At 45.6% G+C, this 24,946-nt stretch overlaps 6 non-coding genes across 6 annotated transcripts; all 6 read left to right on the top strand.

Moving 5' to 3' along the window:
- Positions 1 to 5,878: 5,878 nt before the first annotated feature.
- trnal-uaa (transfer RNA leucine (anticodon UAA)) lies at positions 5,879 to 5,961 on the top strand. Its single transcript has one exon. It is a non-coding gene; the product is annotated as a tRNA-Leu (tRNA).
- Positions 5,962 to 6,625: 664 nt separating this feature from the next.
- trnas-aga (transfer RNA serine (anticodon AGA)) lies at positions 6,626 to 6,707 on the top strand. Its single transcript has one exon. It is a non-coding gene; the product is annotated as a tRNA-Ser (tRNA).
- A 2,196-nt stretch (positions 6,708 to 8,903) lies between these two features.
- On the top strand, positions 8,904 to 8,987 carry trnal-uaa (transfer RNA leucine (anticodon UAA)). The gene has a single exon. It is a non-coding gene; the product is annotated as a tRNA-Leu (tRNA).
- A 671-nt stretch (positions 8,988 to 9,658) lies between these two features.
- Positions 9,659 to 9,740, top strand: trnas-aga (transfer RNA serine (anticodon AGA)). The gene has a single exon. It is a non-coding gene; the product is annotated as a tRNA-Ser (tRNA).
- A 2,157-nt stretch (positions 9,741 to 11,897) lies between these two features.
- trnal-uaa (transfer RNA leucine (anticodon UAA)) lies at positions 11,898 to 11,980 on the top strand. The gene has a single exon. It is a non-coding gene; the product is annotated as a tRNA-Leu (tRNA).
- A 671-nt stretch (positions 11,981 to 12,651) lies between these two features.
- trnas-aga (transfer RNA serine (anticodon AGA)) lies at positions 12,652 to 12,733 on the top strand. Its single transcript has one exon. It is a non-coding gene; the product is annotated as a tRNA-Ser (tRNA).
- The last annotated feature ends 12,213 nt before the right edge of the window (positions 12,734 to 24,946 follow it).

Below are 24,946 nucleotides of genomic sequence, written 5' to 3'. Positions count from 1 at the left end.
TGGAGAAATTAATGGGACTGAAAGCCGACAAATCCCCAGTGCCTGATAATCTGCATCCCAGAGTATTAAAATAGTTCGCTATGGAAATAGTGGATGCATTGGTTGTCATCTTCAAAAATTGTATAGTTTTTGGAGAAATGTCTGCAGATTGGAGGGTGGCAAAGGTAACCACACGATTTAGAAAAGGGGGGAGAGAGAAAACAGGGAACTGCAGATCGGTTAGCCTAACATCAATAGTAGGGAAAATGCTCGAGTCTATTGTAAAGGATGTGATAACAGGACACTTCGAAAATATCAATGGGATTAGACAAAGTCAACATGGATTTATGAAAGGGAAATCTTGTTTGACAAACGTACTGGAGGTTTTTGAGGGTGTAACTGGTAGGATAGATAAGTGGGAACCACTGGATGTGGTGCATTAAGATTTTCAGAAGGCCTTTGAGAAACTCCCACATAAGAGATTCGTGTACAAACTTAAATCACATGGGATTGGGGTTAATATACTGGCATGGATTGAAAATTGGTTAACAGACAGGAAACAGAGAGTTGGAATAAATGGGTCTTTTTCGGGGTTGCAGGTGGTAACTCGTGGGGTACCGCAGGGATCCGTTCTTTGGTCCCCTGATTTGGATGAGGCAACAAAATGTAATATTTCCAAGTTTGCTGATGATACAAAACTAGGTGGGATGGTGAGTTGTGAGGATGATGCAAAGAGGCTTCAAGGCGATTTAGACAAGTTGAGTGAGTGGGCAAATACATGGCTGATGCAGTATAACGTGGATAAATGTGAAGTTATCCACTTCGGATGGAAAAACAGAAAGGCAGAGTATTATTTAAATAGTGATAGATTGGGAAACGTTGATGTACAAAAGGACCTGGGTGTCCTTGTACACCAATCACTGAAAGCAAGCATGCAGGTGCAGCAAGCAGTTAGGAAGGCAAATGGTATGTTGGCCTTCATTGCAAGTGGATTTGAGTACAGGAGAAAAGATGTCTCACTGCAGTTTTCAGGGCCTTGGTGAGACCACACCTGTTTGTGTGCAGTTTTGGCCTCCTTACCTAAGAAAGGATATACTTGCCATGGAGGGAGTGCAGCGAAGTTTCACCAGATTGATTCTTGGGATAGCAGCATTGTCGTATGAGGAGATATTCGGTCGACTAAGCCTGTATTCACCAGAGTTTAGAAGAAAAAGAGGGGATCTCATTGAAACGTATAAAGCTCTGACAGGGCTGGACAGGCTGGATGCAAGGAGGATTTTTCCCCTGGCTGGGGAGTCCAGAACGAGGGGTCACAGGCTGGGAAACGGAGCAGGACATTTGGGACTGAGATGAGGAGACATTTCTTCATTCAAAGGGTGGTGAACCAATGGAATTCTCTACCCAGAAGGCTGTGGAGGCCATGTCACTGAAAATATTTAAGAAGGACATTGATAGATTTCTAGACACAGAAGGCATGAAGGGGTATGGGGAGAGAGCGGGAATATGGTATTGAGATAAAGAAACAGCCATGATCATATTGAATGGCGGAGCAGGCTCGAAGGGCCGAATGGTCTACTCCTGCTCCTATTTTCTTTGTTTCTATGTTTCGATGTAAAAAGGAAGTGAGTAGCAAATGTAAACATTGGTCCCTTGCAGGCTGAGACAGGAGAAATTATAATAGGTAATCAGGAATAAGCAGATACGTTGAACAAATATTTTTTTTCTCTGTTTTCACAGTGGAAGAGACTAAAAGCATAACAAAAATAATGGGGAACCAGGGGGTAAAAGAGAGGAAGGAACTTAATACAATTAATATCACTGGACAAAAAGTACTGGACAAACTAATGGGACTAAAAGCCGACAAATCCCCTGAACCCGATGGCCAACATCCGTGAGTTCTAAAAGAGGTGGCTGCAGAGATAGTGGATGCATCGGTTATGATCTTCCCAAATTCTCTACATTCTGGAATGGTCCCAGTGGATTGGAATGCAGCAAATGTTATCCCGCTATTCAAGAAGGGAGGGGGAGAAAAAACAAGGAATGACAGGCCAATTAGCCTGACCTCTTGCCGTCGGGAATATGCTGGAATCCATTATTAAGGAAGTGGTAACAGGGCACTTAGAACATCATAATATGATTCGGCAGAGTCAACATGGTTTAATGAAAGGGGAATCGTGTTTGACAAATTTATTCGAGTTTTTTGAGGATGCAACTAGCAGGATAGATAAAGGGGAACCAATGGATGTCGTACATTTGGATTTTCAAAAGACATTCGATAAGATGCCACATCAAAGGTTGTTGCACAATGTAAGGGTTCATGGAGTTGGGATAATCCATTCGCACGGATAGAGGATTGGTTAACGGACAGAAAATAGAGTACGGATAAATGGGTCATTTTCAGGTTGGCAGGCTGTAACTAGTGGGGTGCCGCAAGGATCGGAGCTTGGGCCTCAGCTATTTACAATCTATATCAATGGCTTAGATGAACAGACCGAGTGTAATGCATCCAAGTTTGCTGGTGATACAAAGCTCGGTCGGAAAGTAAGCTGTGAGGAGGACACAAAGAGTCTGCAAAGGGATATAGACAGGCTAAGTGAATGGGTAAGAAGGTGCCAGGTGGAGTATGATGTGGGGAAATGTGAGGTTTTACAATTCGGTATGAAGAATAGAAAAGCAGAATATTTTTATATGTTGAGAAATTAGTAAAATTTGGTGTTCAGGGAGAATTGGGTGTCCTCGTACAAGAAACACAAAAAGTGATTATGCAGGTGCAGCAAGCAATGAGGAAGGCAAACGGCATGTTGGCGTTTATTGCAAGGGGGTTGGAGTACAACTGTAAGGAAGTCTTACTACAGTTGTACAGGGCATTGGTGAGACCTCACCTGGAGTACTGCGCAGAGTTTTGGTCTCCTTATCTAAGGAAGGATATACTTGCCTTTGAGGCGGTGCAACGAAGGTTCACTAGATTAATTCCTGGGGTGAGAGGTTTGTCCTATGAAGAGAGGTTGAGTAGAATGGGACTATACTTTCTGGAGTTTAGAAGAATGAGAGGTGATTTCATTGGAATATATAAGATTCTGAGGGTGCTTGACAGGGTACATGCCGAGAGGCTGATTTCTCTGGCTGGAGAGTCGAGAAGTAGGGGGCATAGTCTCAGGGTAAGGGGTCGGCCATTCAAGACTGAGATGAGGAGGAATTTCTTCACGCAGAGGGTTGTGAATCTGAGGAATTCTCAACCCCAGAGGGCTGTGGATGCTGAGTCATTCAATATATTCAAGACTGAGATCGATAATTTTTTCAACTCTCGGGGAATCAAGGGATATGGGGATCGGGCGGGAAGTGGAGTTGAGGTCGAAGATCAGCCATGATCTTATTGAATGGCGGTGCAGGTTCGAGGGGCCGAGTGGCCTACTCCTGCTCCTATTTTATGTTCTTATGCTCTTATATTGCTTAATGCTTTATTTAAAAAAATTAAATAAGTGATTTGATTCCCAAACAGAATTAAAACGATGGGATTCTTGTCATTCTCCAGTGATTTGAACCGGCCATTCCATATCCAGACCCAGTGCTACCATCAGGCCATCAATGTCTGTTCATGGATTTCCAAGTGTCTTCTCTATAATTCGTGTTGGAGAGAATGTTCCTGTCACGTTTTCAACATTGGAATCTGTGTATTCAGAGAGAAAAATCCACGCGGAAGACCAGGATTCAATTCCCTGACAGGGAGGTTACACTTTTGCTGTCTTTAATAGATTCACTTTCATTTCTCTTGTAATTTACCTGCAATATTGGATGCGGAAAATACACTGAAAGACAAACTCGGACCATCCCGCTTTCCACAATTTAATTTCACTCATATTCCAGCGATTTTAAAAGCTGCTCTCTGCCTCACCCTTCACCTCGATGTCAGAACCAACAGTTCATCTGTTTTTTGGTGGTATTGTTTGAGGAAAGATTATCGTCCAGGTTTCCAGCCATGCGCACAGCAAGGTCCCACAAACCGCAATGACAAAGTAACAGGTACATAATGCAGATGGGAAACGAGTGGAACTGAGCAGTATGAAAGTGTAACGGGATTCAATTCAAGAGCTGCCTGGAGTGGGGTTCACCCGGTTGTGAACCAATTGAATCTTAAGTCCTTAACCACTCGGCCTGGTGCTTCATGACACTTTATTTAACTTTCCACGGGCCACTGGTGAAAGAAGATGAACGACCACTTTTCCATCTCTTTGTTGGATCATGTCCAGAGTCAAATTATGTGAGGAACGCGGGAGAGAGTGAGGGAGAGAAAGAAAGAGACAGAGACCCCCTCAGAAAAACGGAGAAAATGTGTGGCGCGCGCACACACACACAAACAGACAGAAACACATCGGGTGACTCAAACACACAGAGAGAGACAGACTATCGGTCATTTGGCACATTCTTTGTTCTATTTCTGTCGTCGATTTCGTGAAATCTTGCAGATCAATTCCAACGAGCATAAAACTCGAAGTGTTCAAAGCCGTGCATTTTTAATTCACTGAAGAATGAGAAGTTTGCTGCATGTTAAACCGCTGATAATGGCATCCGCAGTCGGCAGGATCCGTACCTTCGCGGAAAGATCCCAATGGATTTCTGATCCATCGCCTTCACCACTCGGGGATACTCAGCACCATCTCAACACATCGACAAGCATGGAGGCGTGGGGTTAAAATATTAGACTAAAAATCCAACGGGTTTATACCCGCGTGGGTTCGAAACCCATTTCTGATAACTGTTATTTCCGTTACATTTTGATGTTGCTCATTCAAACTCTTGTTCCATCTGCCTCATGCACCTGTTACTCTGTCATTGCTGTTTGTGGGGCCTTGCTGGTCGCAAATTTCCAAACCTGGACGATAATGAACACCACCAAAAAGCAGATGAACTGACCATCCTTTTCATTGCTGTATGTGAGATCTTTCTGGTGAATCTCCTCTCCGCCCTTTCCGATGTCTTTGTCTCTCTGTCTCTCCCTGTCCCTCACAACAACACGAACGAGGAACTGGCACAGGACGAAAAGTAAAGATTTTGAAGGCAGCAAAAGTTCCACTTTCGGTCGGGGAATTGAACCGCGGGTGTTCGAGTTCCAGGCGAGGATACTCACCACAATCCTAACGAGGAGCTTGTGTAATCTGGTGATGGACACTCACCACAGATGGCGTTGGACACCCTTCAAATTTCAGTGAATCTATTTTGAACATTTATTTGATGACAATTTGCGAAACTTCCTTCTTCAACTAACACCACCAAAACGCAGATTAACTGGCCATTCATTTCATTGTTGTATGTGGGATATTTCTCGTAAACCTCCTCTGCGCCCTCATCAGTGCCTCTCTCACTCTCCGTCTCTCTTCCTGTGTCTCGCTCTCTGTTTCTCTTTCTTTCTGTTTCTCTCTCTCTCTCTGTTGCGGGCTGCTGAATCAGCCCGGGATTGCTCACAGCTCGATTCTGCGTCTTCATTTCTTGCACATTATTCGGGTTCTGCCATCGAGGTGAAGAGTGAGGCAGAGAGCAGGTTTTAAAATCGCTGGAATATCAGTGAAATTAAATTGTGGAAAGTGGGATGGTCGGAGTTCGACTTTCAGTGTATTTTCCACATCAAATATTGGAGATAAATGAAAATGAAGCTTTTAAAGGCAGAAACACCGGGACTTCGACATTGGAGAATTGAACCCTGATCAACCGCGTGACAGATGGCGATATTCAGCACGACACCAACGTGGAACTGGCGTGAGCAGTTGATGGACACTCCCCACAGATGGCGTCAGACACGCTTCAAATTTCATTGAATCCATTCCAACCATGAATTTGATGACAAAGAAAAGCGTAGAAGAAGTGACACTCAAGTACATTACATATAGAACAAGATTCTGAAACGACCAGGATGGCCGAGTGGTTAAGGCGTTGGACTTAAGATCCAATGGGTTTATACCCGCGTGGGTTCGAACCCCACTCCTGGTAGTTGTTACATTTTGATACTGATCATTGACTCTCTTTTGCAATTTGCATCACAGAATCAGAGAAAGGTGACAGCACGGAAGGAGGCCTTTTGGCCCATCGTGTCCGTGCCGCCTCCATGCAAGACCAATCCAGCTGGTCCCACTACCCGCCCTATCCCCCTTGCAATGCACTTTTTTTTTCCGTTCAAGTACTTATCCCTTTCCGTTTTGAAAGCCATCATTGAATCTGCCTCTGTCAGCCACTTCGGGATGCTGAATTAGACCGGGTCTCTTCACAACGCGACTCTGCTTTTCATTTCTTGCTCATTATTGTTGTTCTGACATCGAGGTGACGCGGAGAGTGAGATTTAAAATCGCTGAAATATCAGTGAAATTATATTGTGGAAAGTGGGATTGTCCGAGTTCGTTTATCAGTCTTTTTATCACACGTCCAATGTTCGAGATATATGATATCTTTAAAGGCAGAAGAAGTTCATCGTCCAGGTGTATTTGAAGCCAGGTCGACCATGTAATAGGTAGGGATACCCACCACGATCCAAACGAGCAACGAGCGTGAACAACCGACCCCCTCACCGACGGTTGATACCCACACCAGTTCTGCGGCTCGGTGTCGCAGAGCGCTGGATTATTACGATTTTAAGTGAGCAGCATTGTGCTTTTAGCAAGTAGTCGTGGCCGAGTGGTTAAGGCGATGGACTAGAAAACCATTGGGGTCTCCCCACGCAGGTTCGAATCCTGCCGACTACGGTTTAGAGTTACCATTTTGTCATTTAATCTCTGCGTTTCAACCGATCCGAGTGTGTGCAAAATGAAAATCCATTGTCAAGAAGTCGGAGCAGGACATTCGCGGACTCATCATACAATCTAGAATAGTCAACATGGTTTTATGAATGGGAAATCGTGTCTGACAATTTTATTAGAGTTATTTGAGGAAGTAACGATCAGGGTGGATAAAGGGTAACCAATGGATGCAGTATATTTGGATTTCCAAAAGGCATTCGATAAGGTGCCACATAAAAGGTGATATCCCTGCTGCTTGTTATACTCCACGCTTGCACACACCCGTGCCTTCTGCCGCTTCCTGCCACTGCTTCTGACCTTTACCACGCAGAGAATAACAGGCACAAGATAAGAGCCCATAGATTGGGGATTTGCCAACTCACAGAAAACAAAGAGTCGGGATTAAAGGTCATTTTCAAAATGGCATTCGGTAACTGACGGATGCCGCAGGGATCAGTGCTCGGGCCTCAACTATTTACAATATGTATCAATGACTTGGATGAAGGGACAGAGCGCATTGTGGCCAAATTTGCTGATGATACGAAAATATGTGGAAAAGCAAGTTGCGAGGGTGACACAAAGTAACTACAAAGGGATATTGACAGGTTAAGCGAATGGGCAAACATTTGGCAAATGGAATATAAGGTGGGAAAAAGTGAATTCATCCACTTTGGCAGGAAAAATAAAAATGCAAAATATTATTTCAATGGAGAAATACTACAAAATGCTGCAGTACTGAGGGATATGAGTGTCATCGTACATGAAACACAAAAAGTCACCATGCAGGTGCAGCAGGTAATCCAGATGGCGAACGAAATATTGGACTATTGAGAGAAAGAAGAAGAAAATATTGACCATTTAATGATTCAACCGGAGCCGTTTTCCTGGGAGTCGGTTTTGAAAAAGGACACAGGTTCAATTTGTTCCAATCTGTTTCCTTCTTTGACCCTGTGATTCTCAAATATGCGGGTATTGGACAGATGGAGGGAGAGAGACTGACACAGACTCAGACAGACCGAGAGAGTCTCTTTCTGTCCCAGTGTCTCTCTCTCTTTCTGAGTGTCTCTCTTTCCCACTCTTTTCTTCGCACCTCACATCACTTTATTCTGGATCTTAACTAACAGAGAGATGGAAATGTGAACAGTGAGTCTTCTTTCAACAGTGGCCCGTGGAAAGTGAAACAAACTGTCATCAAATCGGTCATTTCATTAAAAGTTAAAGCTGGAAACAGGTACGGACGGGGATCGAGCTCGCGCTTTTCTATTATAATGAGACCAACGCTTTTCCAATTGGCCACCGCACCCCACAAGCCAAAAACGGATGATAATGTTCTTCATCGGGTGAAGTCAGATCAACAGCTTTTAGCAACTGATTGCGACAATCGACTGATTGAGGAGCAATGGATTTCGACTATTCCGCCTGAACTAATAATTTCATGACAGTTCATTTCACGGGCCATTGTGGAAAGATTCACAGAGAGAGAGATCGAAAGAGACAGAGAGAAAACGAGGGAGAGAGATAGAGACATGGGGAGAGAGAGATAGAGAGACCTTAACAGAGAGTTTTAAAATCGTTGGAGTATCAGTGAGATTAAATTTTGGAAAGTGGGATGGTCCGAGTTAGTCTTTCAATGTTTTTTCCACATCAAATATTGGAAATAAATTCCTTTCTGTATGTCTCTCTCTCTCTATTTTGAGCTGCTGAATTAGCCCGGGTCTGCAAACAGCTCGATTCTGCGGATTTATAACTTGCACATTATTAGTGTTCTGAAATCGAGGTGAAGAGTGAGGCAGAGAGCAGGTTTTAAAATCGCTGGAATATCAGTGAAATTAAATTGTGGAAAGTCGGATGGTCCGAGTTCGACTTTCAGTGTATTTTCCACATCAAATAGTGGAGATCAATGAAAGTGAAGCTTTTAAAGGCAGAAACACCGGGATTTCGACATTGGAGAATTGAACGCTGATCAACCGCGTGACAGATGGGGATATTCAGCACGACACGAAGGAGGAACTGGCGTGAACAGTTGATGGACACTCCCCACTGTTGGCGTTGGACACGCTTCAAATTTCATTGAATCCATTCCAACCATTTCTTTGATGACAAACAAAACCGTAGAAGAAGTGACTCTCAAGCACATTACACATAGAGCAACATTATGAAAGGACTAGGATGGCCGAGTGGTTAAGGCGTTGGATTTAAGATCCGATGGTTTTATACCCGCGTGGGGTCCGAACCCCACTCCTGGTAGGTGCGGTTTGCGTTACATTTTGATACTGATCATTGACTCTCTTTTGCCATTTGCTTCACAGAATCAGAGAAAGGTGACAGCACGGAAGGAGGCCTTTTGGTCCATCGTGTCCGTGCCGGCTTTATGCAAGACCAATCCAGCTAGTACCACTCCCCCGCGCTATCCCTCCAGCACTGCAACCTTTTTCCTTTCAAGTACTTATCCCGTTCCGTTTTGAAAGCCATCATTGAATCTGCCTCCATCAGCCACTCGGGATGCTGAATTAGCCCGGGTCTCTTCACAACGCGACTCTGCCTTTCATTTCTTGCTCATAATTGTGGTTCTGACATCGAGGTGACGCGGAGAGTGAGATTTAAAATCGCTGAAATATCAGTGAAATTAGATTGTGGAAAGTGGGATTGTCCGAGTTCGTTCATCAGTCTTTTTATCACACGTCCAATGTTGGAGATAAATGATATCTTTGAAGGCAGAAGAAATTCATCGTCCAGGTGTATTTGAAGCCAGGTCGACCAAGTAATAGGTAGGGATACCCACCACGATCCAAACGAGCAACGAGCGTGAACAACCGACCCCCTCACCGACGGTTGATACACACACCAGTTCTGCGGCTCGGTGTCGCAGAGCGCTGGATTATTACGATTTTAAGTGAGCAGCATTGTGCTTTTAGCAAGTAGTCGTGGCCGAGTGGTTAAGGCGATGGACTAGAAATCCATTGGGGTTTCCCCGCGCAGGTTCGAATCCTGCCGACTACGGTTTAGAGTTATCCTTTTATCTCTGCGTTTCAACAGACACGAGTGTGTGCAAAATGAAAATCCATTGTCAAGAAGTCGGAGCAGGACATTCGCGGACTCATCATACAATCTAGAATAGTCAACATGGTTTTATGAATGGGAAATCGTGTCTGACAATTTTATTAGAGTTATTTGAGGAAGTAGCGATCAGGGTGGATAAAGGGGAACCAATGGATGCAGTATATTTGGATTTCCAAAAGGCATTCGATAAGGTGCCACAGAAAAGGTGATATCCCTGCTGCTTGTTATACTCCACGCTTACACACACCCGTGCCTTCTGCCGCTTCCTGCCACTGCTTCTGACCTTTACCACGCAGAGAATAACAGGCACAAGATAAGAGCTCATAGATTGGGGGTTTGCTCACTAACAGAAAACAAAGAGTTGGGATTAAAGGGTCATTTTCAAAATGGCAATCGGTAACTGATGGGTGCCGCAGGGCTCAGTGTTGGGGCCTCAAGTATTTACAATATATATCAATGACTTGGATGAAGGGACAGAGTGCATTGTGGCCAAATTTGCTGATGATACGAAAATAGGTGGAAAAGCAAGTTGCGAGGGTGACACAAAGTATCTACAAAGGGATATTGACAGTTTTAGCGAATGGGCAAAAATTTGGCAGATGGAATATAAGGTGGGAAAATATGAATTCATCCACTTTGGCTGGAAAAATAAAAAAGCAAAATATTATTTCAATGGAGAAATACTACAAAATGCTGCAGTACAGAGGGATCTGGGTATCATCGTGCATGAAACACAAAAATTCAAAATACAGGTGCAGCAGGTCATCCAGAAGGCAAACGGAATATTGAGAGAAAGACAGAGAAACCATTGACCATTTTACGATTCAACCGGAGCCGTTTTCCTGGGAGTCGGTTTTGAAACAGGACACAGGGACAATGTGTTCCAATCTGTTTCCTTCTTTGACCCTGTGATTTTCAAATCTGCGGGGATTGGACAGATGAAGGGAGAGAGAGTGACACAGACTCAGACAGACCGAGAGAATCTCTTTCTGAGTGTCTCTCTTTATCACTCTTTTCCTCGCACCCCACATCACTTCATTCTGGATCTCAACGAACAGAGAGATGAAAATGTGAACAGTGAGTCTTCTTTCAACAGTGGCCCGTGGAAAGTGAAACAAACTGTCATCAAATTGATCATTTCATTAATATTTGAAGCTGAAAACAGGAACGGACGCGGATCGAACCCGCGCGGTTTTGTTTAGGAAACCGATGCTTCGTCACTTGGCCACCGCACCCCTCGATCGATAACGGGATAATAATGCTCTTCATCGGCTGAAGTCAGATCAACAGCTTTCAGAAACTGATTGCGACAATCGACTGATTGAGGAGCAATGGATTTCGACTTTTCCGCCTGAAGTCATAATTTCATGACAGTTCATTTCACGGGCCATTGTGGAAAGATTCACAGAGAGAGAGATAGAAAGAGACAGAGAGAGAAAACGAGGGAGAGAGATGGAGACATGGGGAGAGAGAGATAGAGAGACCTTAATAGAGAGTTTTAAAATCGTTGGAGTATCAGTGAGATTAAATTTTGGAAAGTGGGATGGTCCGAGTAAGTCTTTCAATGTTTTTTCCACATCAAATATTCGAAATAAATTTCTTTCTGTATGTCTCTCTCTCTCTATTTAGAGCGGCTGAATTAGCCCGGGTCTGCAAACAGCTCGATTCTGCGTATTCATTACTTGCACATTATTAGTGTTCTGAAATCGAGGTGAAGAGTGAGGCAGAGAGCAGGTTTTAAAATCGCTGGAATATCAGTGAAATTAAATTGTGGAAAGTCGGATGGTCCGAGTTCGACTTTCAGTGTATTTTCCACATCAAATAGTGGAGATCAATGAAAGTGAAGCTTTTAAAGGCAGAAACACCGGGACTTCGACATTGGAGAATTGAACGCTGATCAACCGCGTGACAAATGGGGATATTCAGCACAACACGAACGAGGAACTGGCGTGAGCAGTTGATGGACACTCCCCACAGATGGCGTTTGACACGCTTCAAATTTCATTGAATCCATTCCAACCATTTATTTGATGACAAAGGAAAGCGTAGAAGAAGTGACACTTAAGTACATTACACATAAAGCAAGATTGTGAAAGGACCAGGATGGCCGAGTGGATAAGGCGTTAGATTTAAAATCCAATGGGTTTCTACCCGCGTGGATTCAAGCCCCACTCGTGGTAGATATTGTTTCCGTTATATTTTGATACTGATCATTGACTCTCTTTTGCCATTTGCATCACAGAATCATAGAAAGGTAACAGCACGGAATGAGGCCTTTTGGCCCATCGTGTCCGTGCCGGCTCCATGCAAGACCAATCCAGCTGGTCCCACTACCCCGCCCTATCCCCCGAGCACTGCAATTTTTTTCCTTTCAAGTGCTTATCCCGTTCCGTTTTGAAAGCCATCATTGAATCTGCCTCCATCAGCCACTTCGGGATGCTGAATTAGCCCGGGTCTGTTCACAACGCGACTCTGCCTTTCATTTCTTGCTCATTATTGTGGTTCTGACATCGAGGTGACGCGGAGAGTGAGATTTAAAATCGCTGAAATATCAGTGAAATTAGATTGTGGAAAGTGGGATTGTCCGAGTTCGTTCATCAGTGTTTTTTCACACGTCCAATTTTGGAGATAAATGAAAACTTTAAATGTCGTAGAAGTTCATCGTCCAGGTGTATTTTAAGCCAGGTCGACCATGTAATAGGTAGGGATACCCACCACTATACAAACGAGTAACTTGCGTGAACAATCGACCCCCTGACCGACGGCTGACACCGACACCAGTTCTGCTGTTCTGTGTCGCAGAGCGCTGGATTATTGCGATTTTAAGTGAGCAGCATTGTGCTTTTAGCAAGTAGTCGTGGCCGAGTGGTTAAGGCGATGGACTAGAAATCCATTGGGGTCTCCCCGCGAAAGTTCGAATCCTGCCGACTACGGTCCAGAGTTTTCTTTTCCGACCTTTCATCTCTGCGTTTCAACCGATACGAGTGTGTGTCAAATGAAAATGCTCGAATCCATTATTAAGAACTCGGAGCAGGACATTCGCGGACTCATGATACAATCTAGAACAGTCAACATGGTTTTATGAATGGGAAATCGTGTCTGAAAATTTTATTGGAGTTCTTTGAGGAAGTAACGATCAGGGTGGATAAAGGGGAACCAATGGATGCAGTATATTTGGAGTTCCAAAAGGCATTCGAAAACGTGCCATATAAAAGGTGGTATCCCTGCTGCTTGTTATTCTCCACGCTTGCACCCACCCGTGCCTTCTGCCGCTTCCTGCCACTGCTTCTGACCTTTACCTCGCAGAGAATAACAGGCACAAGATAAGAGTTCATAGATTGGGGATTTGCTAACGAACAGAAAACAAAGAGTCGGGATTAAAGGGTCATTTTCAAAATGGCAATCGGTAACTGATGGGTGCCGCAGGGATCAGTGCTGTGGCCTCAACTATTTACAATATATATCAATGACTTGCATGAAGGCACAGAGTGTATTGTTGCCAAATTTGCAGATGATACGAAAATAGGTGGAAAAGCAAGTTGCGAGGGTGACACAAAGGGATATTGACAGGTTCAGCGAATGGGCAAAAATTTGGCAGATGGAATATAAGGTGGGAAAATGTGAAGTCATCCACTTTGGCAGGAACAATAAAAAAGCAAAATATTATTTCAACGGAGAAATATTACAAAATGCTGCAGTACAGAGGGATCTGGGTGTCATCGTACATGAAACACATAAAGTCACCATACAGGTGCAGCAAGTAATCCAGAAGGCAAAGGGAATATTGGACTATTGAGAGAAAGACAGAGAAACGGACACTCACACAGAAAAGCTGAGAAAAAATGAGACACACACACATTACACACAGAGGCACGGTCGTTCTTGGTGCCCGTCTGTTGCAGCGCGATGGATCGTTGCAATTTTAAGTGAGCAGCATTTAGCTGAGCTCTCGCAGTCGTGGCCGAGTTGTTTCGGGCGATGGATAAAAAATTCAATGGGGTCTCCCCGTGCAGGTTCAGAGCTTTGTTTTCAGACCCTTCACGTCTGCGTTTCAACCGACATGTGTGTGTCTGTCTGTCAGTGTGTGTACTTGTGTGTTTGAGTATCTATCTGTGTATCAGTGTCTGCTGAGTCAGTGTGTGTGTATTGTGTCTGTCCGTGTGTGTCTCACTTATTCAACGCTTTTCAGAGTGTCTCTCTGTCACTCTTTCCCCCGCTCCCCACATCATTTCATTCTGGACTTTGACTAACAAAGAGATGGAATATGTGAAAGACAAGCCTTCTTTCAACACATTGTGAGCTAGTTGCCAAGACTGATGCCCACTGAGCGACGGCTGATAACTATACCAGTCATGCGGCTCTGCGTCAATTGTTTGTCCGATTACGCTGGTGTGAAGCGCCTTGGGGCGTTTTGCTGCGTTAAAGACTCGATATCAATGCAAATTTTTGTTGTGGGCAATTGTGATTGCATCAAACTGAGAGAGTTGAGGGGAGAGCTGCACCGCCACCACTGGAGACGATTGGTATTGCAGGCATCTCCTGTTTTGTGAGTTTCACCGGCCTCCCTCTTCTCAGACCCCTTGCGAACCTTGTCCGGTTCCCGGTTTGGGAACCTCTGCTCTGCTCAGCTCTCTGGTGGGGTGGGGCTTGAACCCACAATCTTCAGACTCAAAGGCCAGAGTGGAGCAGAGAAGAGAGATCTGAGATTCGCTGGAATATCAGTGCAATTAATTTCGGGAAGGTGGGAACATTTTATCAATAGATTTTCTGCATCCAATATTGTAGATAAATGGCCAGAAACATAAAAGTGAGACTTTTAATGCCACAATTGAACCTCGGTCTCCCGCGTGCTCCCACTAACGGAGAACTGATGCACGAAGTGAATGTCCTCTCACCACAGGTGGTCTGAGACATGTTTTATGTTCCAGTCAATCTTTTTAAACTGTTTATTCGATGATAGTTTGTTTAACTTTCCATGGGTCTCTGTTGAAAGAGGTCTTACATTTCACAATTCCATCACTTTGTTGGTCAAGGGACAGAGCAAAATGATGTGGGGAGATGGGGACAAAATGACAGGGAGAAAGAAAGACTGTGAGACACTCAGAAAAGCGTGGAAGTGACCCTCAGGCACGTTGCACACAAACTTTCCACCGGCCTCTGTTGAACGAAAACTTACCTTTCACATTTCCATCTCTTTGTTAGTCAAGGTCCAGAATAAAGTGATGTGTGGAGCGCGGGAAAGAGTGACAGAGAGAGAGAGAAAGACAGAGAAAGAGGAGACCCACTCAGAAAAGCTCAGAACAAGTGAGACAAACATACACATTACACACACAGGCCTCGTGAACCTTGGTGCCTGTGTGTTGCAGAGCGATGGGTCGTTGCCATTTTAAGTGAGCAGGTTTTAGTTGAGGTTAAGTCGTTGTGCTGAAGGCAATGGACCAGAAATCTATTGGGGCCTCCCCGCAGCTTCGAATCCTGCCGACAACGGTTCACAGCTTTCTTTTCAAACCTTCCATATCTGCGTTTAAACATACACGTGTGTGTCTGTATGTCAGTGTGTGTAACTGTATGTGTGATTATCTATCTGTGTATCAGTGTCGATTTGTACATGGCTGCGTGTGTGTAATGTGTCTGTGCGTGTGTGTCTCACAGCTGAGTGCAGTGGATACAACAAAAGCTACGGGCCCCGACAACATCCCCGCTCTAGTGCTGAAGACTTGTGCTCCAGAACTGTCCCAGTACAGATACAACACTGGCATCTACCCGACAATGTGGAAAATTGCCCAGGTCTGTCCTGTCCATAAAAAGCAGGACACAACCAATCCGGCCAATTACCGCCCCATCAGTCTACTCGCAAACATCAACAAAGTGATGGAAGGTGTCGTCGACAGTGCTATCAAGCCGCACCTGCTCACCAATGCTCAGTTTGGGTTACGCCAGGACCACTCGGCTCCAGACCTCATTACAGGCTTTGTCGAAACATGGACAAAAGAGCTGAATTCCACAGGTGGGGTGAGAGTGACTGCCCTTGACATCAAGGCAGCATTTGACCGAGTGTAGCACCAAGGAGCCCTCGTAAAATTGAAGTCAATGGGAATCATGGTGAAAATTCTCCAGTGGCTGAAGACATACCGAGCACAAAGGAAGATGGTTAGTGGTTGCCAAAGGCCAATCATCTCAGCCCCAGGACACTGCTGCAGAAGTTCCTCAGGTCCATCCACCACCCTAAACATTCACTCCCTCCACCACCGGCGCACAGTGGCTGCAGTGTGTACCATCTACAGGATGCACTGCATCAACTCGCCAAGGCATCTTCGACAGCACCTCCCAAACCCGCGACCTCTACCACCCAGAAGGACAAGGGCAGCAGGCGCATGGGAACATCATCACCTGCACGTTCCCCTCCAAGTCACACACCATCCCGACTTGGAAATATATCGCCGTTCCTTCATCGTAGCTGGGTCAAAATCCCGGAACTCCCTTCCTAACATCACTGTGGGAGAACCTTCACCGCACGGACTGCAGCGGTTCAAGAAGGCAGCTCATCACCACCTTCTCAAGGGGCGATTAGGGATGGGCAATAAATGCTGGTCTCTCCAACGACGCCCACATCCCATGAACGAATAAAATAAAACAACGCGACTCTGCCTTTCATTTCATGCTCATTATTGTGGTTCTGTCATCAAGGTGACGCAGAGAGGAAGGTTTAAAATCGCTGGAATATCAGTGAAATTATATTGTGGAAAGTGGGATAGTCCGAGTTAGTTTATCAGTGTTTTTTCACGCATCCAATGTTGAAGATAAATTGCAACAGAAATGAAAGTGAAGCTTTTAAAGGCAATAAGATTTGATATATTTCGTCGGGGAATTAAGCCCCGGCCTCTTGCATAACAGGCGGGGATATTCACCACGATACTAACGAGGAACTGCCGTGGGCTAATTCAGGACACTCACCACAGATGGCGTCAGACGCGCTTCAGGTTTCAGTGAATCTATTTTAACCATTTATTTGATGACAATTTGCTTAACTTTCCACGGGCCACTGTTGAAAGAAGACTTACCTTTCACATTTCCATCTCTTTGTTCATCAAGGTCCAGAATAAAGTAATGTGGGGAGCGCGGGAGAGAGTGACAGAGAGAGAGAATGGCAGAGAAACGGCGACTCACTCAGAAAAGCTTCGAAAAAGTGAGACACACAAATACAGGTACATTCCACACAGGCATCCTGATTCTTAATGCTCGTCTGTTACAGAGCGATGGATCTTTGTAATTTTAATATGAACAGCATTTCGAACAGGTCAAGTCGTCGTCCCGAAATCCATTGGATTCTCCCCGCGTATGTTCGAATCCTGCCGACTACGGTTCAGAGCTTTCTTTTCAAACCTTTCATCTCTCCGTTTCAATCTGGTCGAGTGTTTGGGTGTCTGCTTGTGTGTGTCTCACTTTTACAACGCAATTCAGAGTGTTTCTCTGTCTTTTAAAAGCGGTTAAAGTTGGGCCTCCCCGGTCTCCCGCTGGACAGACGATACTAACGAGGAACTGCCGTGAGTCGGTCAAGGACAATCACCACGGATGGCGTAAGATGAGCTCCAATTTTCAGTGACTCTATTTCAACCATTTAGTTCATTGCAATTCGCTTAACTTAGTGGTGCTCCCGAGCCACTCTTGGTGATGAACATGGATGTTCCCCACCCAGAGTGCCCCTGCTACCGTCAGTGATTCCTCTAAGTGCTGCTCAACATGGAGGAGGACTGATTCATCAGCTGAAGGAGGGCGGTAGGTGGTAATCAGCAGGAGGTTTCCTTGCCCATGTTTGACCTGATGCCATGAGATTTCATGGGGTCCGGAGTCAATGCTGAGGACTCCCTCCTGACTGCATATCACTGTACCGCCACCTCTGGTGGGTCTGTCCTGCCGGTGGGAGTGGACAGACCCAGGGATGGTGATGGAAGAGTCTGGGACGTTGGCCGAAAGGTATGATTCTGTGAGTATGGCTATGTCAGGCTATTCTTGGGACAGCTCTCCCAATTTTGTTACAAGTCCCAAGATGTTGGTGAGGAGGACTTTGCATTGTCGACTGGGCTTGGTTTGCCTTTGTTGTGTCCGGTGCCTCGTGGTCCGTGATAGCCTTTCAGTGTATTTTCCGCATCAAATATTAGTGATACATTGCAAGAGAAATGAACGTGAAACTTTTGAAGGCAGCGAAAGTGCAACCTCCCCGTTGGAGAATTGAACCCCCGGTCACTTGCGTGATAAGCGGTGATACTCACCAGTACACTAACGAAGAACTGGTGTGGGTCAGTAAAGGACACTCACCACAGATGGCGTTAAACAGGATTCAGATTTCAGTGAATCTATTTTAACCATTTGTTTGATGACCTTTCATCTCTGCGGTTCAATCTACACGTGTGTCTGTCTGTCAGTGAGTGTACCTGTGTGTGTGTGTGTGTGTGTGTGTGTTAGTATCTGTCTGTGTATCAGTGTCTGCGTGTGTACATGGCTGTGTATGTGTGTGTCTAAAATGAAAATGCTAGAATCCATTATTAAGGAAATTATCCTTCCTCCCTCAACTAACAAAACCAAAACGCAGATTGACTGACCATCCATTTCATTGTTGGATGTGGGATCTTTCTGGTAAACCTCCACTTGGAGATAAATTGCAAGAGGAATGAAAGTGAAGCTTTAAAGGCAATAAAAATGTAACCTCCCGGTCGGGAAATTGAACCCTGGTTTCCACGGGCCACTGTTGAAAGAAGACTGACCTTTCACATTTCCATCTCTCTGTTCGTCAAGGTTCAGAATAACGTGATGTGGGGAGAGCGGGAGGGAGTGACAGAGCGAGAAAGACAGAGAAAGAGAGACCCACTCAGAAAAGCTTAGAAAAAGTGAGACACACACAAACACACACACATTTAGACACATTACACACGCAGGCATCACATATATATATATATATATACACACACATACACACAGGCGCATTACACACGCAGGCATACATACAAATATAAACATTTTTAGACTCGAATTTTTGGAGCAAAACCAGACGAAAGTTCAAGTTTATTGGAAAGCTTTGCGCACAAGGGGAGAGTGGGAAGCTTCCTCAAGCTCGCACCTCACTCTCAAAGGAACATCAGCACTAAACATACACACAGGCACATTACACACACCGGCATTTATATGTACACATGCACTCAGGCACATTACACAAAGAGGCATAATCGTTAAATCTCTCTCTCTCTCTCCCTCTAAGTTTCAATGTGTGTCTCACGTTCAGTCTTTGTGTGTGTGTCTCTCTGTCTCTGTCTCTCTGTCGCTCTCTCTCTGTCTCCGTCTCTCTCTCTCTGTCTGTCTGTCTCTCTCTCTCTCTCTCTGTGTCTGTTTGTCTCTCCCCCTCCCCCTCTCTAATACCCGCAGATCTGAGAATCACAGGGTCAAAGAAGGAAACAGATCGGAACACATTTGTGCTCTGCAACAGACGGGCCCCAAGAATTCAGTCCCCAAACAGTCTCCGCTCAATAATATTCTGAAAGTGACAATCACCTGTTTCATTATTTTTCTGTTCTATTTTTCTCTGTCGTTTTTGAAGAAGAAGCGAGGCAAAGAAGTAAAATTTGTAGTTGGCCTCTTAAAAATGCTTCCTCCCCGTCGGGGAACTAAATCCCTGGCTGAGGGGGGATATCTCACCACGATGGAAAATATCCAATTGGAAATGATTTTTCCGAAGCCTTTTAATCGCGCCACGTCCCCGTGTCTCCCCATCTCAGGGAAGAGGTCAAAGTCGCCAGAAAAACTTTGACCATTTAACGATTCTACCGGAGCCGTTTTCCTGCGAGTCGGTTTTGAAACAGGACACAGGCTCAATGTGTTCCAATCTGTTTCCTTCTTTGACCCTGTGATTCTCAAATCTGCGGGTATCAGACAGATGGAGGGAGAGAGACTGACACAGACTCAGACAGACCGAGAGAGTCTCTTTCTGTCCCAGTGTCTCTCTTTATCACTCTTTTCCTCGCACCCCACATCACTTTATTCTGGATCTTAACTGATAGAGAGATGGAAATGTGAACAGTGAGTCTTCTTTCAACAGTGGCCCGTGGAAAGTTAAACAAACTGTCATCAATTCGGTCATTTCATTAAAATTTGAAACCTGAAGCAGGTACGGATGGGGATCGAACCCGCGCTCTTCGGTTGACGAGAACGACGCCTTTCCACTTGGCCACCGCACCCCATGAGCAAAACGCGAAAGATAATGTTCTTCAGCGGGTGAAGTCAGATCAACAGGTTTCTGCAACTGATTGCGACAATCGACTGATTGAGGAAAAATGGATTTCGACTGTTCCGCCTGAACGAATAATTTGATGACAGTTTATTTAACGGGCTGTTGTGGAAAGATTCACAGAGAGATAGAAAGAGACAGACAGAAAGAGAGAGAGAGAGAGACAGATAGAGGGAGAGAGATGTACAGATGCAGAGATGGACACAGATGGAGACAAGGGGGCGGGGCGGGGCGGAGCCGGGGGGGTCGGTCGGGTGCAGAGAGAGACCTGAATGGAGTTTAAAATCGCTGGAATATCAGTGAAATTAAATTGTCAAAGTGGGATTATCCGAGTTAGTCTTTCAATGTATTTTCCACATCAAATATTGGAGATAAATTGCAAGTGAAAGTTTTTCGGACGGAGGGAGGTGCACAGTGGTGTTCCCTCGGGGTCGGTATTGGGACCACTGTTTTTTTGATATATATTAATGACTTGGACTTGGGTGCACAGGGCAAAATGTTAAAAATTGCAGATGACACAAAACTAGGAAGTGTAGTAAACAATGAGGAGGACAGTGATAGACTGCAACAAATATATATTCCTTAAGGCACAAAAACCCAACAGGAAAAGTGATCCAACCGTGGCTAACAAGATAAATTAAAGATAATATTAAATCAAAGGAAGAGGCAATAAAGTTGCCAGAAAAAGCAGTAAGCCTGAGGATTGGGAGCATTTTAGAATTCAACAAAGGAGGACCAAGAAATTGATAAAGAGGGAAAATAGAAATTGAGAGTAAACTGGCAAGAAACATAACGGACCCCAAAAGCTTCTACAGGGATGTAAAAAGCTAAAGACTAACGGTCGTGCTGGAAGGACCAGGATGACCGAGTGGTTCAGGCTTTGGATTTAAGATCCAGTGGATTTATCCCCGCGTGTTTCCGAACCCCACTCCTCGCAGCTGTTACTTCGGTTACATTTTGATCCTGCTCATTGTCACTCTTCTTCATTTGCATGATAGAAATGTTACCGCACGGAAGGATCGTTGCAATTTTAAGTGAACAGCATTTAACTGAAATCAAGTAGTTGTGACCGAGTGGTTTATGCGATCGACTGAAAATCCACTCGGGTCTCCCCGCGCAGGTTTGAATCCTGCCGACTACGGTTCAGAGCTTTCTTTCTCAAAGCTTTCATCTCTGTATTTCAATCTGTCCGTGTGGGTGCGTGTGTCAATTCTTCAACGCTTTTCAAAGTCTCTTTCTCCACTCCCGACATCATTTCATTCTGGACCTTGACTGACGAAGAGATGAAAGAAATGACACTCCGGCACATTACACACAAATTCAAAACGCAGGATGACCGAGTGCTTAAGAGTTTAAACGTAAGATTCAATGGGTTTTACCAGCGTGGGTTCAACCCCCACTCCTGATAGTTGTTATTACGGTCGTATTTTGACTCATTTTCACTCTTCTCCCATTTCCATCACACCGTCAGAGAAAGGTTACAGCACGAAAGGAGGCCATTCGGTCCATCGAATCTGTGCCTTGTCTGTGCGAGATCATTCCAGCTCGTCCCTTTTCTTGGAGCCCTGCATTTTTTTCCTATCAAGTACTTATCCAATTCCCTTTTGAAAGCCACGATTGAATCTGCCTCCACCACCCCCTCGGGCAGTGCATTCGAGATCGCAACCACTCGCTGTGTTAAAAAGGTGTTCCTCACGTCACCTTTGGTTCTTTTGCCAATCACCTTAAAGCGATGTCCTCTAGTTCTTGACCCTTCCACCAATGGGAATAGTTTCTCTCCATCTACTCTCCATCTACTCTGTCTGGACCCTTCATGATTTTGAACACCTCGATCCGTTCCAAGAATCACAACCCCAGCTTCTCCAGTCTATCCACGTAACTAAAGTCCCTCATCATTGGAACCGTTCTAGTAAATCTCTTCTGCACCCTCTCGAAGACATTCACATCTTTCCTAAAGTGTGGTGCCCAGAACTGGACAAAATATTCCAATTGTGGTCAAACCAGTGTTTTATAAAGGTTCATCATGACTTCCATACTTTCGTACTTGTGCCACTATTTATAAAGCCTAGGATCCCGTTGCTTTTTTAAACGCTTTCTCAACATACCCTGCCACCTTTAACGATTTGTGCACATAAACCCCCAGATATCTCTGTTCCTTTATCCGTTTTAGCGTTGTACCCTCCAGTTTACATTGCGTCTTCTCATTCTTCCCACTAAAATGTATCAATTCGCATTTTTCTGCTTTAAATTTCATCTGCCACGTGCCCGCCCAAGCCACCAGCCTGTCTGTTTTCTCTTGACGTCTATCAGTGTCCTCCTCACTGTATACGATCCTTCCAAGCTTTGGAAATTTTGGAATTGTGCCCTGAACACCCAAGTCCAAGTCATTAAGATATATCAAGAAAAGCAGTGGTCCCAGCTCTGACCCTGGGGAACACCACTGTACACCTTCCTCCAGTCCGAAAAACAACCGTTTACCACTTCTCTCTGTTTCTGTTCCCCAGTAATTTCTGTACCCATGTTGCTACAGCCCCCTTTATTCAATGGGGCCGCAGTCTTGGTGTTAGGCCTACCATGCGGAACTTTATCAAACGCCAATTGAAAGTCCATATACTCCACATCAGCCACATTGTTGTCTGAAGAGATATTTCTGTGGAGACTTCGTTTTCGCAAGGAGGCAATGGGCCGCCTCTGTGAGATGTCACAAGAGGAGCTTCAGCCACCTTCTATTTCCTGCAGGTCCTCGTCAGTGGCATGTGGGTCATTTCAGTTAGGCCCCGGTGACATGTGTAACATCACCCAGAGCCCTGTAAGAGTCTGAATTCATCAGCCCACAGATATACCCTCACCCAGAGCCCTGTGAGTGTCTGAATTAATCAGCCCACAGATATACCATCACCCAGAGCCCTGTGAGTGTCTGAATTCATCAGCCCACAGAGACACCCTCACCCAGAGCCCTGTGAGAGTCTGAATTCATCAGCCCACAGAGACACCATCACCCAGAGCCCTGTGAGTGTCTGAATTCATCAGCCCACAGAGACACCCTCACCCAGAGCCCTGTGAGAGTCTGAATTCATCAGCCCACAGAGACACCATCACCCAGAGCCCTGTGAGTGTCTGAATTCATCAGCCCACAGAGACACCATCACCCAGAGCCCTGTGAGTGTCTGAATTCATCAGCCCACAGAGACACCCTCACCCAGAGCCCTGTGAGAGTCTGAATTCATCAGCCCACAGATACACCATCACCCAGAGCCCTGTGAGAGTCTGAATTCATCAGCCCACAGATACACCCTCACCCAGAGCCCTGTGAGAGTCTGAATTCATCAGGTCACGGATACACCATCACCCAGAGCGCTGTGAGAGTCTGAATTCATCAGCCCACAGATACACCATCACCCAGAGCCCTGTGAGAGTCTGAATTCATCCGATCACAGAGACACCATCACCCAGAGCTCTGCGAGAGTGAATTCATGAGGTCACGGACGCGATATTCCGCAGGGTTTCCCAGTTCATCAACCTCGACATGTCCCCAGATCGACAAAGGAATAGGTCTACCGTGTTCCACAGGATCGCTGGATTCCGCAAATGGAGAGGTCTACCGTGTTCCACAGGATCACTGGATTCCGCAAATGGAGAGGTCTACCGTGTTCCACAGGATCGCTGGATTCCCCAAAGGGAGAGGTCTACCGTGTTCCCAGGATCGCTGGATTCCCCAAAGGGAGCGGTCTACCGTGTTCCCCACGATCGCTGGATTCCCCAAAGGGAGAGATCTACCGTGTTCCACAGGATCGCTGGATTCCCCAAAGGGAGAGATCTACCGTGTTCCCCACGATCGCTGGATTCCCCAAAGGGAGAGATCTACCGTGTTCCACAGGATCGCTGGATTCCCCAAAGGGAGAGATCTACCATGTTCCACAGGATCGCTGGATTCCCCAAAGGGAGAGGTCTACCGTGTTCCCCAGGATCGCTGGATTCCCCAGAGTTCATGGTGTAGTCGATGGAACCCGTGTGATATGGAAGGCACACAATGAGGCACCTGTCACTAACATCAACAGGAAGGGGTTGAATTGGTTAAATGTGAGGATCCTTTGCGATGCCGACCTGTGGATGTGGAGATGCCGGTGATGGACTGGGGTTGACAATTGTAAACAATTTTACAACACCAAGTCATAGTCCAACAATTTTTATTGGAAATCGACAAGCTTTCGGAGGCTTCCTCCTTCCTCAGGTAAATGTTTACCTGAGGAAGGAGGAAACCTCCGAAAGCTTGTAGATTTCAAATAAAAATTGTTGGACTATAACTTGGTGTTGTAAAATTGTTTACACCTGTGGATCATGAGTGCAAATACAGATCATAAGGGAAGTGCCCATGATGCCTTCGTCCTTCGCCACTCAGACTTGCAATGATACCTTCACCGGAGAGCAGCAAGGATCTGGATGGATATCAGGTGACAAGGGCGACCCGCTGAAGCCGTGGCTGATGACACCCGACCACAGGACCAATAGTCCAGCTCAGGAGAGGGACAACCGTGCCCACGTGTGCTCGCGCCAAGTAGTGGAGAGGAGAATCGGGGAGCTGAAATCACGCTTTCGATACTTGGACAGGTCGGGGGATCTTTGCCGTACTCACCTGTCAAGGATTCCAGGGTTGTGGTTGTCTGCTGTGCGTTGCACAATTTTTCCCTGCGGGAAGGACTGACCTTTGACCAGGCAGGCAGGCAGGATGCCGCTGGGAATGGACGAGAATCACGATGACAACCCGGATGTTGCTCGGGCCTTGGTTGGTTCCACCCATCCCCACCCCCGAGGAAACCGGGGCTGCAGGGGACAGGGCAGCGACAGGGCACCCAGTGGCTGATGATTTTAG

Source organism: Heptranchias perlo, unplaced genomic scaffold (assembly GCF_035084215.1).
Source record: "Heptranchias perlo isolate sHepPer1 unplaced genomic scaffold, sHepPer1.hap1 HAP1_SCAFFOLD_56, whole genome shotgun sequence".
In the NCBI taxonomy this organism is placed as follows: Eukaryota; Metazoa; Chordata; class Chondrichthyes; order Hexanchiformes; family Hexanchidae; genus Heptranchias; species Heptranchias perlo.
This window is presented reverse-complemented; position numbering and strand designations above follow the sequence as displayed.